Raw genomic sequence first — 15,000 nt, 5'->3', positions numbered from 1 at the left:
GTAACGTAACGAAAGTAACGCGTTACTTTTTTTGTAATGTGTTATGTAATTTTATTACAATTATTTTAAAATAACGCAAATGTAATTAAAATTACTTTTTATAAGTAATGTATAATATAATACAACACGTCACAGTTTCAAGTTATTGAATACCTATTGCGAAGGGAAGGGAAAAAAAATATTTAAAAAATAAGTCGATAATGCGGGTATACCTATCTAATATAATATAATACATAAGTATATTATATGTATACATATTTAATATGAAATTATCACCATGGTTTTGACATTTCTATTAACTATATCGTAAAATCGTGTTTCTAATAACTTGAAAAATATTTTTATTAAGAAAAAAAATAATAACTTATTTAAATAATTTATTACTAAAAATCTTATTGTATGCAGAGATAGGTAGATTGTGTAAATACGTCACAAGTATAACTACTGGTAATTGGTATTAAATAATAGTAAATTTAATAGACAAAAGTACGATACTGTTACACAAAAGATTAAATAAAATGTTTTAAAGTATTAAAAGTATTATGTGATCTGTTATCAAATGTTTTGATAGACAATTATTTATTTTTCAGTTTTGACTGTTGCCATAGAATATAACTATTATTTAATTTATAAGAAACGTACCTATTGCCAATATTTTTTTTTCGTCTTTCGTATTAAATATGTATACGGAACATTATATACGACACTAATTTATTGGTTTAATTGAAACTCGATTTAAATTTTTAAATAAATGTGTGAAAAAATAAATAGTTTTACTAGGTAAATTAATTCAGATTAAAAATATAATAAAACATTAACAACGTATGCTTTAATAGAATGATTGATTTAATGATAAATTTAGGTGTTTGGATAAACAATAGTTGATTAGATAGTAATAAATACCAAAATACCTAACTATTAACTTTGACCGGCTCTATAGCACTACATAATTACAATATTTAATTACCTTTTTTTAAATTTTTTTTCGTTAGTATCGAGAACCGGAGAGGAACCATGGTGCCAATACTTCTCCTCCGGTTTATATTTAATTACCTAACATAGATGATACAGTATATTCTCGTTTATGGATATTTGGATAGTGTTTTTTTTTACAAGAAATAAACAATTTGTATCATAAATTATATCTAGACACAATAGGATTATATGCTAAAAGTTAACAGGTCATGAAATGTTGTTGAAAAGAGCCACCTATTGATGACAATTTCCTGTAGCTTGAATAGTTTAATTTAATAACATATAAGTTAATTTAATTTTTTTTTTTTAATTACTTTAATTTAATTTAAGATTTGGATAGTGTAATAAATAATAATATTATATCCATACCCGCTTATTTATTTATTGTGTTTGAGTGTTACAGATTTTTTTGTGATCAGTTTACCATTGGTAAAATCCGATAGATTATTTTGCAATCTTCATTCAGTGGATTGAGCAAAGTCTTCGATTTAACTCTATTCAACTCCAGTAAGTCATCTATTTGTAGGCAATCCAACTCCATCAGATTATGGATGACGCTTTTTGTTTTTTTTTTTTCATTTCAAAAGTGGTGAGCTTAAAGTAGAGATCAAATGTCAAATTATCAGTCATCTCCAGCATCGAACGATTCCTTGCGCTGAAAAATCCACCACTGGACGATTGGGTATACAGCACCAGAATATTATATACTATAGAATCAAAAATGAAAATCGTGTGTCATAAGAGAAACTAAAATCAAAAATGTTGAACTACTTACTGAACTATTTTGAAGCCAGAATAAAAAACTTATCAATTCTGTCTTTATGCAAATGGGAGGGTTGGGGAGAGATGTTAGCCTATATGTTAAGCTTTAATTTCGACCATAGTACCTATAATATAGACAGTGCAGAGAGTCAGTGCACTCGTGTATAATATGTTTGTGCAGCGGTAGGTAACCGGGCAGAGTGTAAACACCGACCCAGACCATGCACTTGTGTCGGGCGCAGAAGAGGATATTGTGTTCTACTTCCGCTGTCTATAATGCAGGCATAGGACATATATCACTACATCGCTAAAATATATACATAATATACGTTTACAAAGCGTTATCTCCGAGCACGTCAAACGGAACGATCGCCATATGGCCGTGGTGTGCAAAACGTTTGGGGGGGTGGTGTTTGCGCGGCGTACATAATGCGCGTATTGTATCACACGAATGTAACATGTATATATGTATATATTTTAATGTAATACATACGCGAGTGGACACACACAGAATACGCCGAACAAAAAACAGTAACCGGCATATACCACCTAGGTATATATATCATGATATCATCGCCTCTCGCTGCACGCTCGTTTGGCGTATATATATAATATTTTGGGATATTGGTACACCGCCACCGAGCACCATGAAACACCGGTGTAGTGTATGTTTTTATGTGTGTATATACAATATACATTTATATATTATACATAGTAGGTAGTCGTGTAATAGTCATCGTTGTTTATACGATGGTTATAAATATATATATATATATAACATGCGTGTATGTTTGTGTGTGTGTACTCGACGATCGGTGCAAATCTGCCCCAGGGGACGTTCCTCCGCCACCGACTCAGCCACTGCTGCTGCTGCTGCTGCACCTACGCCGGGGCGCGTTTTTTGGTTATACTTTTATTTTATTTTTTTATAACCACCACCCGAACTCGATATCGTACCGGGTTGAGTCCCCTTCGAGGAATACAATATCGTGTATATATATAATATATATGTGTGTGTGTGTGTAATATGCCCGTTTTTTCTCTATCTCTCTCGCTCCAAGTCTTTTCCCCGCGGCCGAATTCTGGTTTTTTTCTTATTTTACCCCAACCCCCACCCCACCCTGCAATCGTGATAGTGACCCCGGAGGCGGAGCTGGTTTTCGCGTTTGTCAAACGCACACCGCGACCGCGGTGCTTTTGGGAATCGATTTGCAAACACACACACACACATACACAACTACCGCCTTATGTTCGAATTGTGTATCATATATGTTATATCACTACAGCGACGACGACGAACGGTATTATAATATATTGTATGATATGATACGCGTATGTCGTGAACCTTCTATATACATATATAAACGTGTATACATATAATATTCGGTGAAAACCCCTGCGGGGACGTAAACCAACGCTTATACACATCGAGGATCATATGATACATCGTAGGGTAGACCGTTATGTGTATATTATGTATAAATACACTATACGGCAGAAGAGTTTCGGCGATGTAGCGAACAGTGGATGGATTTAAGGGAAAAGTCCTTGGTGGAAAAATCGGATAATATAGTTACAATATACGAGTAGGTATAATCAACGGAGCGTTTATTAAATAATTTCCCCCTCACAACGGTTTCTCATACCTCAAAATACGTCTCTGTGCACGGACAAGGTTTGAACGTTGGAAATGTGTACGTCTTCTTGCCACCCCGCCAGCCACACTACCCATCGATATTTTATAACTAATTGAGTTTATAAATAAAACCGATACAACAAATGAGATTAGATTGACCGGAAAGAAAAATATCATTTTCTAGTGAAACGGCCGATTAATAGGATTTATATTTAATATGCGTCTTTAGAAGGTAAATTGTAAAATGCTGGAGCCTTTACCTTTAAGATTAATTCGACTTGAGTGCAATATCTGAATATCGCACAAGGTACAAAAGTTATTTAAAATCAAATTTTTTCGCAATCTAACGAATTTTAAAACTCGGCAAAGCTATGTGCGAACGTTACATGTACATTTTATTTCGTGTGTTTGCATAATATTTGAGTAAGTTCCAGACATCTTTAGTTCAATACTATATAATATTTTGAACATGATCGCACGCTTATTATAGTATAATATTATCATAAAGTGTTATATGCGTGCGAAACTGTTAAAAGTTTAAGACCTCTCGTTTAATATATTTTTCGAAGGAAGCTAATGGTTGAGTGTTTTTTTCTCGACGAATCCACGGAGTGAATGTAAAATACTTGCGGAGATTTTTCATTAAACTGCATATAGTGAACAAATAATAAAATGTAAAATAAAACACCATCGTAAAACTAATACGTTTCTTGTTCACTCTGCTGCAGCTATATATAAATATATTATAATTTATATACAATATACGCTACCCACCTGGACTACCCGTAAACTGAGGAGTAAGAGAAAGAGAGAAGTAGCTAATATAAAAATAACGATGACAGCCGGACAATGCTTTAGTGGAAAACACAACAATGTATTGTTTTTTTTGGTTTGTTCACGTATCGACAATAATAAAATAAAAAAATTTTATTAATAACAATTTATTTACACAAATTGAAGTCTGTTAACATAAAATATAATTGCATGCCTTTAAAACTTTTGAACTCTGATATAAATTGTAAAAAAAAACGAAATTATATTCACACTAACTCCTTAATAGAGTTTAATGGTTATAGATAACTTATAATCTAATCCTGCAGTGGATGGTTTACGGGTCAATCAAGAGATGAGCTCGAGTCAATAGCGGCTTCCTTATTTCGTATTTTATTTTATTTTTATAACCTTATCTTTTTTTTTTTTTTTTTTTGAAGTGTTATTTATTAAATCTGGGTAAGTCGATGTCGATTGCATATCCCGGCAGATAAACCCATAGAGAAATCCCTCACAAGTCCATTAAAGTCGGACACTCAGCTTGCAGGTCTAAGCTATATCACTGGTGCCCCACACACTTACATCGTTATCAGGATGTCACTGACCGTAAATTGATATAATTTCATCTTACTCACCAATTTGTTAAATAAAAATTTATCTCTTAATTATATTAGAATATTTAGAATTCATAAATTAAAAGTGTCTCGTACTGAACATTATTGGTGTTATTTCATGAGTATTCTGCACTTGTGCCGCACACTCGGCACGCTCCATGCCAGCTGTCCGTTATGTTAGATTCGGTGGGGAGGTTGAGGAAGCGATGGGGCTGCTGATGAGCAGATGGTAGATGTACGAATTATGCGTATAATATCATAAAAAGACGAATAAGACGTCAGCGAAGACAATGCGACGGACACAAACGGCCAAGGAAATCTCCGGGCGCCGCCACTGCCGAACGGTTTTTAAGTATTTAATCCTACCCCTCCACGCGTACGTAATTTTACGAGCATAACAGTTCCTTGTGTATATACCTATACCTATATATATATATTTAGACATATTATATATTTCTACCGCGACGGGAGGTCCGAAGGGCTAATTTCCGGAAGACGAAATTTGTTTTACTATATTATATCGTTATATTATTATTATTATGTTATATAATATATAGGTAACCTACTGCGTGTGCGCCCGTGTGTGTACCTATGTATGGTGCGCAGTCGGTCTGCCACTATCCGTATTTTTTGTTTTGTTTAATGACCGTGTAACCCAATTTCTTCGCCGTCACGTCTCACGAACTTTTTACTTATACAATTTATATTACCTACAATATGTTATATTATATGTATAAGCGAGTTTTGTCGACCTTTTAATAGAATACAAAAAAAAAATAAAAATACGACCGACGAAACGGAGACCGTATAACTATTATATATTATATTAAATACAACACATACAACTATAGTTTAAAGAACATCTCAATTTATGTATTTATTTTATTAATTGTTATATCTTTGTTAACAGAATGTAGACTATAATAGTCATGCTTGCACACGTGTAACGCGTTCGTCGAAAAGTAAAATAGTTTGAAATCCATCAATTCTGAATTCAACATCGTCTCCGTAAAATATATATGATGGATGGATTATTGTATCCGTGTAGCTTCAGTGTAGCCTGAAAATTATTAATCGTAATAATAATAATGATAATGAGTTATTTCCAAGTCAGTATTTTATGTGAAGTGAAGTTTTTTTTTTTTAAACACGTTATGGATAATGGATACATAACTAGTATGTATAACATATAATAGTTTATATAATATCTAAACAAAAATACAGATTTATATGACAATTATTTGAAATTATATTATAATAGTTTAAGTCTATTGAAATCAGTACGGGAGGGGGAGGGGGTTGCGACCAACACCTATGTAAGTACGTCACTGACTCACTGTACGCACTTAAATATTATAAATATTATATACCTATAAGCTCGATTGTGTATATAGGTACCTTGTAATTAAATTGTGTGTCAGTGAATAGTAAATGTTAATTTCGTCTGAGTAAACACGCGTTTAACGCGTTTGCAAGCTTTAAACTCTACTGAGACCGTTTTTCATTGTCCTTTGGGTGAAATTATGTCTTGAGTCTTGACTTGACTTTTACAAGTAGAATTTAACATTAAAACACAGGCATGATTTTGGTTAAACATTTACGATTACAGTAGCCGTGCATTTTATACGGTTATAATAATATTTATAGGTAACACGCTTTTAAAGACGACGGCTGGCTTGAAATGATTATGCCACTCTTTAATTATTTCATTCGTTATGGTTAAAAAATAATTTTAATATCAAATGTTTATGAAATATTATTATCATTTATAACCTTTTAGATTTTACATAGTAATATAGACATAACACACAAATCGCCAATAAATATTATAAGTGCACATAGATTCATCTAAATTAAAAAAGAAAAAAATATTAAAGTAACATTAAAGTAAAATTAAAGTAACATTAACTATTATTTTTATTTCTTATATTGAACATGTCAGAAAAGTATTCTGCTTAAAAACCATTATATTTTAACTAAACTTTTTTATCATTATTCCTTTATTTCAATAACATTTTAAACTACCATTTATCAATTTTTTCTAACCCAAATATGATATGACAACAATATTAACAATTTCAATTAAATTTTAAATTAATGGATTTTAAGACGTGAATAAATACTATTTCATAAATTGACACATGATTTCTTCAAAAAATTGTATGTTTCATCATAATTTTTTTTTAATCATTATTATTATTATTATTATTATTTTTTTGACATAAACTGATAATTTACTTTTATAAATAATTGAAGAATCGAACAGCCAAGATATAAAACTCTAGAATTCCAGGCGTTCCAATCCATCCCTGATAGATACGTTGGTGACTATGTTGGAGTTATCGTATAACCATTATAAGTAAGACTGACTGAGTACCTATATTATATTACACCTTTTCATTAATTTTTTATCATACGGTATTCTAGAGGAGTTCACAATCGTCCGCGTAGTATATATCACCGCCTCCTAACCACAAACTATCTGTAAATTCAACACCTTCTACGCGGGAGTGCCCGAGACATCGTAAACCGCACTCTACATAATATAAAATAATATGCATGCTATATTCTCGGTTTGTTGGTACTTAATCTAATTTTTATCTTAAATTGTATATTTTTTCAAACTAAAAAAAAAAAAAAAATGTAAATCTTTTAGTGCTTTTAATTTTTAAAGAAAACCCTCTAATCCGACACATTTCATGTCTTAAAAAGTAAGTATGTGTTCTGTATAAATAAAATAAGTTTCAAAAAAATAACATTACCATTGTGTCTGTTTATCGTATATATCGTATTTTTGTTATTCTGACGTGAGAATTTTCACCGTTTTAATGAACACACCCGAACACTTTCGAGATGTTTTTGTAAATTACTGTTGTTATTATCAATCCCCGACCTCCGCCGTTGTGGAATTTGTATACCCGCGTACTTACCCTATTATAATATAATATATATGAGTAATTTATATTTTTGCATAATATTTTAATTAATTTTATTACCGATTAAACGAGTCGTATTTAAAGAAATAAAGAACCATTTTCAATATTTATTCAAAGCATTGATTTTATAATATAGGTACTTTATTTTATATATTTTATGTATATTATAAAATCAATGTTCAAAGTTTACAACACTCGATCGATTGAAAAATTAAAAAACTTAATCGAATAACCTACGATCCAGCCAAAATATTTTTAAAAATATTCATATTGAGCTGTTAAACAACAATAAAATTCTTATCCAATGTTTTAAAACACTCGTAAGATTAATTATTTCTGTGTATTATTTTTAAATTTTATAAATTATAATAATATACTCATTTGGATCTCTCTTCTCTCCTCACCTGCTGTGATAAATATGACTGTATGCGCTTGTGCACAATGCCATCTTAATAATATTATAAAAACGCATATCGATGACGCGAACGCGTGTGTGTAGATTTTTTATTGCGATACTATTACACTGGGGTTAAAATTATATTAATAAATTACTGTCGGAACTGAAATCAAACGCTCGTGCACACACGAATAAGGTATGTCATATTATATATTATACACTATACGCTAAAAGTTGTATATTATATGATGTTATTTTGACATATCCAAGGTTTATGTACGCTTTTTACTGTTTTCGAAGTAAATTAATTATAATAAAAATACGGCTAGTTCGTTCGGCCGTCAATCAAATCATAAGCAATAACAATTAATTTATCGTTAGCGTTTAAATCGTTTACTTAAGTACTGATTAGCATAATACAGTTTACTTCGAAATGGAATAAAGATTTTTCTGATCGGAGCTTTCTTACGAGGTTTTACACCAACTTTGCTGTAGAGTTTCCTCCTTTAATAAATGTGTCGTAACTTATAATAAATAGTCATACCTACTCCATATTATAGGTACAGTATAATGGCTGTCGAATAATTGCACTCTCGACTTACGGATCGATCGTCGTGTAGTGACACGTTGCCAGTGTTACACACGTCACATAGGATCTTATCAATGGACAAAAATCGTTTGACACGTTTATTTAATATGACATTAATCATCATCATTATTTTAAACTATGATGAATCTGGTTCGAAATGTTTGACTTTCGTCTAGTACTTGTTTATGAGAAACGTTGAAACAGGATTTGCTGATTTATTATTGTGAGCATTATAATATATTCATATACTGTACAAATCATGAAACGCACGTAATCTTATCACAATTCAATTGGTTAGGATTTGGGAATATAGGTACCTATCACCTATGTATACAAATTGCAGGACAATCAACAAACAGCAACTTTAACAACCTGTAGAGTGCAGGTGCAGACGATGCAGCAGTGAAGTAATAATGATTAGATATTTTAAGTTAATATACTATACAGATGACGATGGTGAGTTCTGCCCGACGAATATTGGCGATAGTGCGAGAGAGAGGTCCCTTTTTCGTGGAGTCCAACCTTGAGTTGGCATTTTACAAATACAACTAAAAACATAATATATATTATGCAGAGGTAATATATTATATTAATAATAATAATATAGCCCCGAGAAACGGACTCGAACGGAAAAATGTCTAGAAGATGATGTATTTAAATACAATAAATAGGCGGGTGATGGGATTAAAACAAAAAATTAAAAAAAAACCACCACGTATACGACGACGGCGACGTTTTGACAGAGAACGAGAAGTACCCACCGCTATATAGTTGTAAACATGTTATAGTATTATACCTATATCATGTGTGTAGTATAAAATATTATTATGGTGTACGACGGGTGTGTCGGCTGCTTCGGCAGCGGTGGGCGGGCGGAGCGAAAACAAGAAGAATGTGGCGACTGACATTCTCGGATCGCTGTTACTTCTATAACCTGCAAACGCCGCCACCGCCGTCGCCCATGGACTTATTATTATTATTATTATTAATATTATTATTATTATTATTATTATTAATATTATTATTATTATTATTATTATTATATGCTAATGCCATTATAATATTACGACGACGTCGACGTCGTGTCATTTTCATTTATCGGTGTGATGAACGACGTTGAACTGTATTATAAGTATATTTACATTTAAATAATATAATATAATTACTATACTATTAGGCGAAAATGAATTTTAGTATGATATTTAAACATTATAATTTATAATACACAAAATGTTCTATCATCCTACGCTGAATTTCACATGCCCCATAATTTATTATTCGGTATATATGCTATATTATATCTAACAGATCTATGGGAGTTTATAGGAACATCAGCTATTGACACAGGTTAAAGGCTATAACTTTAAATCACGGACAGGTACCCACATATTTTTTTATCATTCAACCACAAATTACTTTGCTAATTAATTTATAATTTTTAATGGATCAACCATTTTTTAAATTTTTTTTATTAGCTTTCAGTTTTACTATTACAGCTCTGCAACCAGGCGCGGCGTTTAGGGGGGGGGCATAGGGGCCATGGCCCCTCCCTAGACATCAAACTACGTATAAATAATATTTTTTTTCAGAAATCTGTATAGAAGTTCTAAGAATTATAATCACGGCCTCTGTAGGGTGTAGTCGATTTGCATCGATGAAGAAGAGAAATTTAGATTTTGTATTGTTGTAGACGACTAATATAAATTTGTATATGTTAATTAACCATTTAAATTTTTTAATATAAATATTTATTTTACATTTTTACCTTCATACCTACCTATTACATGTTTGTTCCTCTGTAGGTTAAAAAGTAGTATCATTGTTGGACCTAATGGATATCCCCCCCCCCCCTAGAAGACGAATCAATTCTGCCACCGTCTGCAACAATGAGGTAAATCATAATAATTATATAATATATTTGAAATATTTGAAATTAAGAACACTCGCAATTATTCAAGCGTCTTACCTGATCTGCAGAGTTTATAAACATGTCTACACAAACAACACTTACCTATACACTATACAGGGTGTATCTTATGTCGTTGTACGCGTAGTTTTTTAACGATTATGGATCGACAACATGAAATTTAAAAAAAAAGAAAAAAAACGTGTTTCTTTATTTTGAACGACCAATTTTTTTATAACGATTTTAAAATTTTTAAGCAAGCAGTAGTACCAACATCAAACCACTTGCAATTATTTACATAAATAGTTAATTTATCAATTATAGGTATCTGTATCATGTGTTAATTAAAGATTTCCAATGTTATTATAATAATAATCGAATACTATTATAATACTTTATCTGCCTAATTTAGTATCTAAATTTAGAAATAATTTAAATTAATCGTTTTATGAGGATTATACAATAATAGTAAGCACGTATGTACTTATTTATTTTATAATTGTATGTTAAAATATGTTCAACAGTTTTGTAGGCAATTATCCCAGAAAAATATTTCTATTTCTATTTTGTTTTTGCGCGTGTACGATAAGATTTTCGACTTAAGTTTATAAAAAAAGTGTAGAATTTTATTAAAAGAAAGTTTAAAAAAATGTATTTATACTTCTAAAAATACAATTCGTTTAAATCAATTTATTAAAGTTTAGGGTGCCCGTAATAAATAAACCAGTGAACCAAAATTTATGATTTTAACATCAATTTAAAAAAAAAAATCTATAAGAATCCATTAAAAAATATATTTGTTACCATTTGAAAAAAGATGTTGATTTTGATGATGGTACAACTGCTTGCTTAGCAATTTTTAAATTGTTTTAAAAACATTGGCCGTTTAAAATAAAGAAAAACGTCTTTTTTCTTTTTTTAAAATTTCGTGTTATCGATCCATAATCGTTAAAAAAAACCCGCATACAACGACATAAGATACACCCTGTATAAATATAAATTAATTTTATGCTATGGCATTCAATAAAAAAATTACACTTATTTTTAATATTTTTGTTTGTATTCTATATTGGTCAGGAGTCAATCATATGTTGTGACACACTACTGATGAAAACCACAATGAAAATTATGTGCGATCCCTTACAATGACTAACTTACAATTCAGATGGATTTTACTGCTGATCATACCTAATAAGATGACGCTAGATATCCTTTTTAAATATTATTATAAATTTTTATATTCTTTACCGTGTTTCGATTAGTAAACAAAATATTTTTGAGCAGTTAATCTTAATCTTTTATAAAAAAAAAAAACTTCGAGCTGTAGGTACAATATAAACGTTAATTATTATTTATTTTACATGATATAACACTAGGCACGTATATAGCATGTTTATACCCATAAAAATCACGTATATTAAATGCATACACAACAAGCGGTTGGTCGCGGTACAAAACCGATAAATCAATCTACCAATCCCACCGCGGTTTTTGTACCAAAATCTGTGAAAGAAAAACTATTTAAACGCTCACAGGTAGTATTGTGTATTGGCGCGTTCGTACCACACACACGAGTATGATATATTATGTTTATATATATATGCGGGGACGAACGAAACCCTTGAAAGCTCGCAAATGAGTAGGATTATAGTAGTATTCGTGTAAAGTACCCCCCCCCCCCCCCCATTCACCGTCGTACACGCGGTATGCACCCACACATACAACATTATGTATACGTTATACGTCCCTTTTCGACATCGCACCGCTGAATCTCTGGCCGTCACCCGCTTTCGACCTTTTAATCTCGCGCCGGACACGGGTCACTTGCACCGCCGCAACGGCCAGTTCGCTTGTCCGACAAATCCCCGATGAGCCACTGCGCGTATATACCTATATTATTATTATAACACTATTATCGCGTGCCGCGTAGCCGAGTGTGCCGAGAACGTATTTTGGCACTCGCTACCCCTTTTTTGGAAATAATATATTGTATATAATATCTATCGGCACGACCGGCTGTGCGTAGGTGCGTCGAAGCGGATTTTCGAGTTTAGCGCACGCGCAGCTTTTGCCCGTTATAATACAATAATATTATATTATAATTTATGATGTATAGTAATATAATAATATAATATAATATAATATAATATAATCTGGTCGAAAAATCGAATACGTTTTCGTCTAAGTATACGCCCGAATTCGTCTTACCCTATTGTCCCTTTCCTAATATTATTGTCTGAATAATTATAATCTAACCTAACCTAACATCATGAATTTTGCCAAGTTCAATAAATTGACAAGCCTCATCGTCAATCACTCATTATCATTATTAATACTATCAAGATTTTATTCTGTCTTTATTTATCACATTCTTTTATTGGTACTATTAGAGCATTTATATCGATATGTTTTTGGATATACCGTTGTAACGCGTGTGATCGACGAACCCTGGTAAAAGTTGTCCAACACTTTTGTTGTTAACACTTTTTTTAACGAAACACAATAATTATTGGGTAATCCGTTGTAGTGCGTTGGTGACTTTCTTGTGAGATCACACAACAACATAAGCGAAATTTTGGGTGCAAGTATGGGGGGGGGGGCAACTGCCTTCTCAGATATTTAGCTGAGCAAGCTACAATAGTTTCTTTTTATCTTATTATAGATTTTTAGTTTTACCACAGACTACCCTCATCTAAGAATTTAACCTATGCACAACAATACGCATTAATATTTTGATATTTTACTTAGAACGCAATGTATAAAAAAATATTATGTAACAAACTAATCAAAATTCAGTCATGTGTCTACTGTCTAGTCCCCGTTGTGAACATGTTAGGTATCACATATATTTTATATTATAATTATTTAGTAGTATTGTTATTATTATTATTATATGTTTATCGGATGACTTTTAGACGCGTAATCCGATGCGATTGAATCGTACAGCGTTTAGAGATGGTACTCATATAGTCATATACCTACATAAGTATTATACGTATGTGTTCATTTCAACGCGCCGTCGGATTTCTATAAGTATCTCACGATTATAAAATATTATATTATACATACGCACCTTTTATGTGGGATTGTTGCAGCAGTGTACACACAATACGCGTTTTGTATATGAGCGTTGTAATGTTGTGACGTTTTCGAACGAATGGTTTTTCACACAGGTTTTTGACCGCGACGGGGCGGTGACAACATCGTGTACGTCATATCATACTCGTACATGATACATATCTACAGAGTGATTCACCTCCAAGCTTATTCAAATTCTGATTTTTTAAATTGTTTAAAATATCTACTTACTCAAAGACCGTATTATTTTTAAATCCTTGAACTTTTTGCGCTACTTGCTTATAGAATAAGGAGTGTCCTGTGGCGATACGAACTTTCTGTTTACAAATGAGAACATTGAAAACTCTCGTATTTTATTGAAAATTGTTTATAAATCTATTCAAAATTTGAAAGAGTGTAGATTCTCAGTTATTGAAGTGTTTATACAGTTTTATATTGAATCTTATCGAATTATTATACTTGAGATCACTTTTGCAAATTATAAATGTTTATGGATTAATACTTGCAACAGTCTTTACAGCTTTCAAATCATCATAACGGTCTAATATCAAGTATAACTCAATGCATTATCGATGAAAAAAAGGGATGATTGTGCTTGGTGAATCGCTCTGTATAATATTATATATACATTTTAAAATAAAATATTACATTATATTATACTATACCGGTGTTCATAACAAAAAAAAGAATATGCGATGGTTAAAATAATTATACTATAATATTTTAATCGTATGCGCATCATAATATTTTAATAGTGAGTATGGTTCGTCATCGCGCAGTAGAGTCGAACAATCGAGACCGCGGTTAAAATGTTGTACGCTGTGTTTGCCCTAAAAAAAAACGCGTCGGACGTCGCGTAGTCGTCCTATATATTATAATATTATATACATTAATATATTATTATATCATATTATGGTGTGAGTGGATGATACCCGACAGCTCTGATATCGTATTTGTATACACATATATGCACACCCATCATATTGCATAATATTATTAGATGTGCGCGCGCGTGTGATTAATTTTCTACATGAGCGATAAACCCACACCGAGCCCGTTCTATTATATATAATATTATTATAAAATAATATTACATCGTATTATTATTATTATTATTATTATCGTCGTGGTCGTACACATTATAGTATACATATACGACGACTGCAGTCACATGTGAGTTTTCAAAAATCGTTTAATTTTATATACTATATTATTATCGCCGTGATGTATTCATATTATGTATTATAGTTTAGGTATTGGTAGGCAGAACCTTCCAACGTTTTCTTTATGCATACGTATTATGTGTGAGTGTATTTTTTTAATTTCGACGACTTGT

At 31.5% G+C, this 15,000-nt stretch overlaps 1 long non-coding RNA gene across 1 annotated transcript; it reads right to left on the bottom strand.

Moving 5' to 3' along the window:
- Nucleotides 1–5,566: 5,566 nt before the first annotated feature.
- On the bottom strand, nucleotides 5,567–14,313 carry LOC149055764 (uncharacterized). The gene is made up of 3 exons (XR_016191630.1): nucleotides 13,896–14,313; nucleotides 13,660–13,826; nucleotides 5,567–5,818 (listed from the first exon to the last, which is right to left on the bottom strand). It is a non-coding gene; the product is annotated as an uncharacterized LOC149055764 (long non-coding RNA).
- Between the last annotated feature and the right edge of the window lie 687 nt (nucleotides 14,314–15,000).

This window comes from Diuraphis noxia, unplaced genomic scaffold, assembly GCF_037042655.1.
Source record: "Diuraphis noxia isolate RWA-SAM2 unplaced genomic scaffold, SU_Dnox_SAM2 contig0004, whole genome shotgun sequence".
Taxonomy (NCBI): domain Eukaryota; kingdom Metazoa; phylum Arthropoda; class Insecta; order Hemiptera; family Aphididae; genus Diuraphis; species Diuraphis noxia.
The sequence above is the reverse complement of the archived record's forward strand: the minus strand, read 5'-3'. Positions and strand labels throughout refer to the sequence as shown.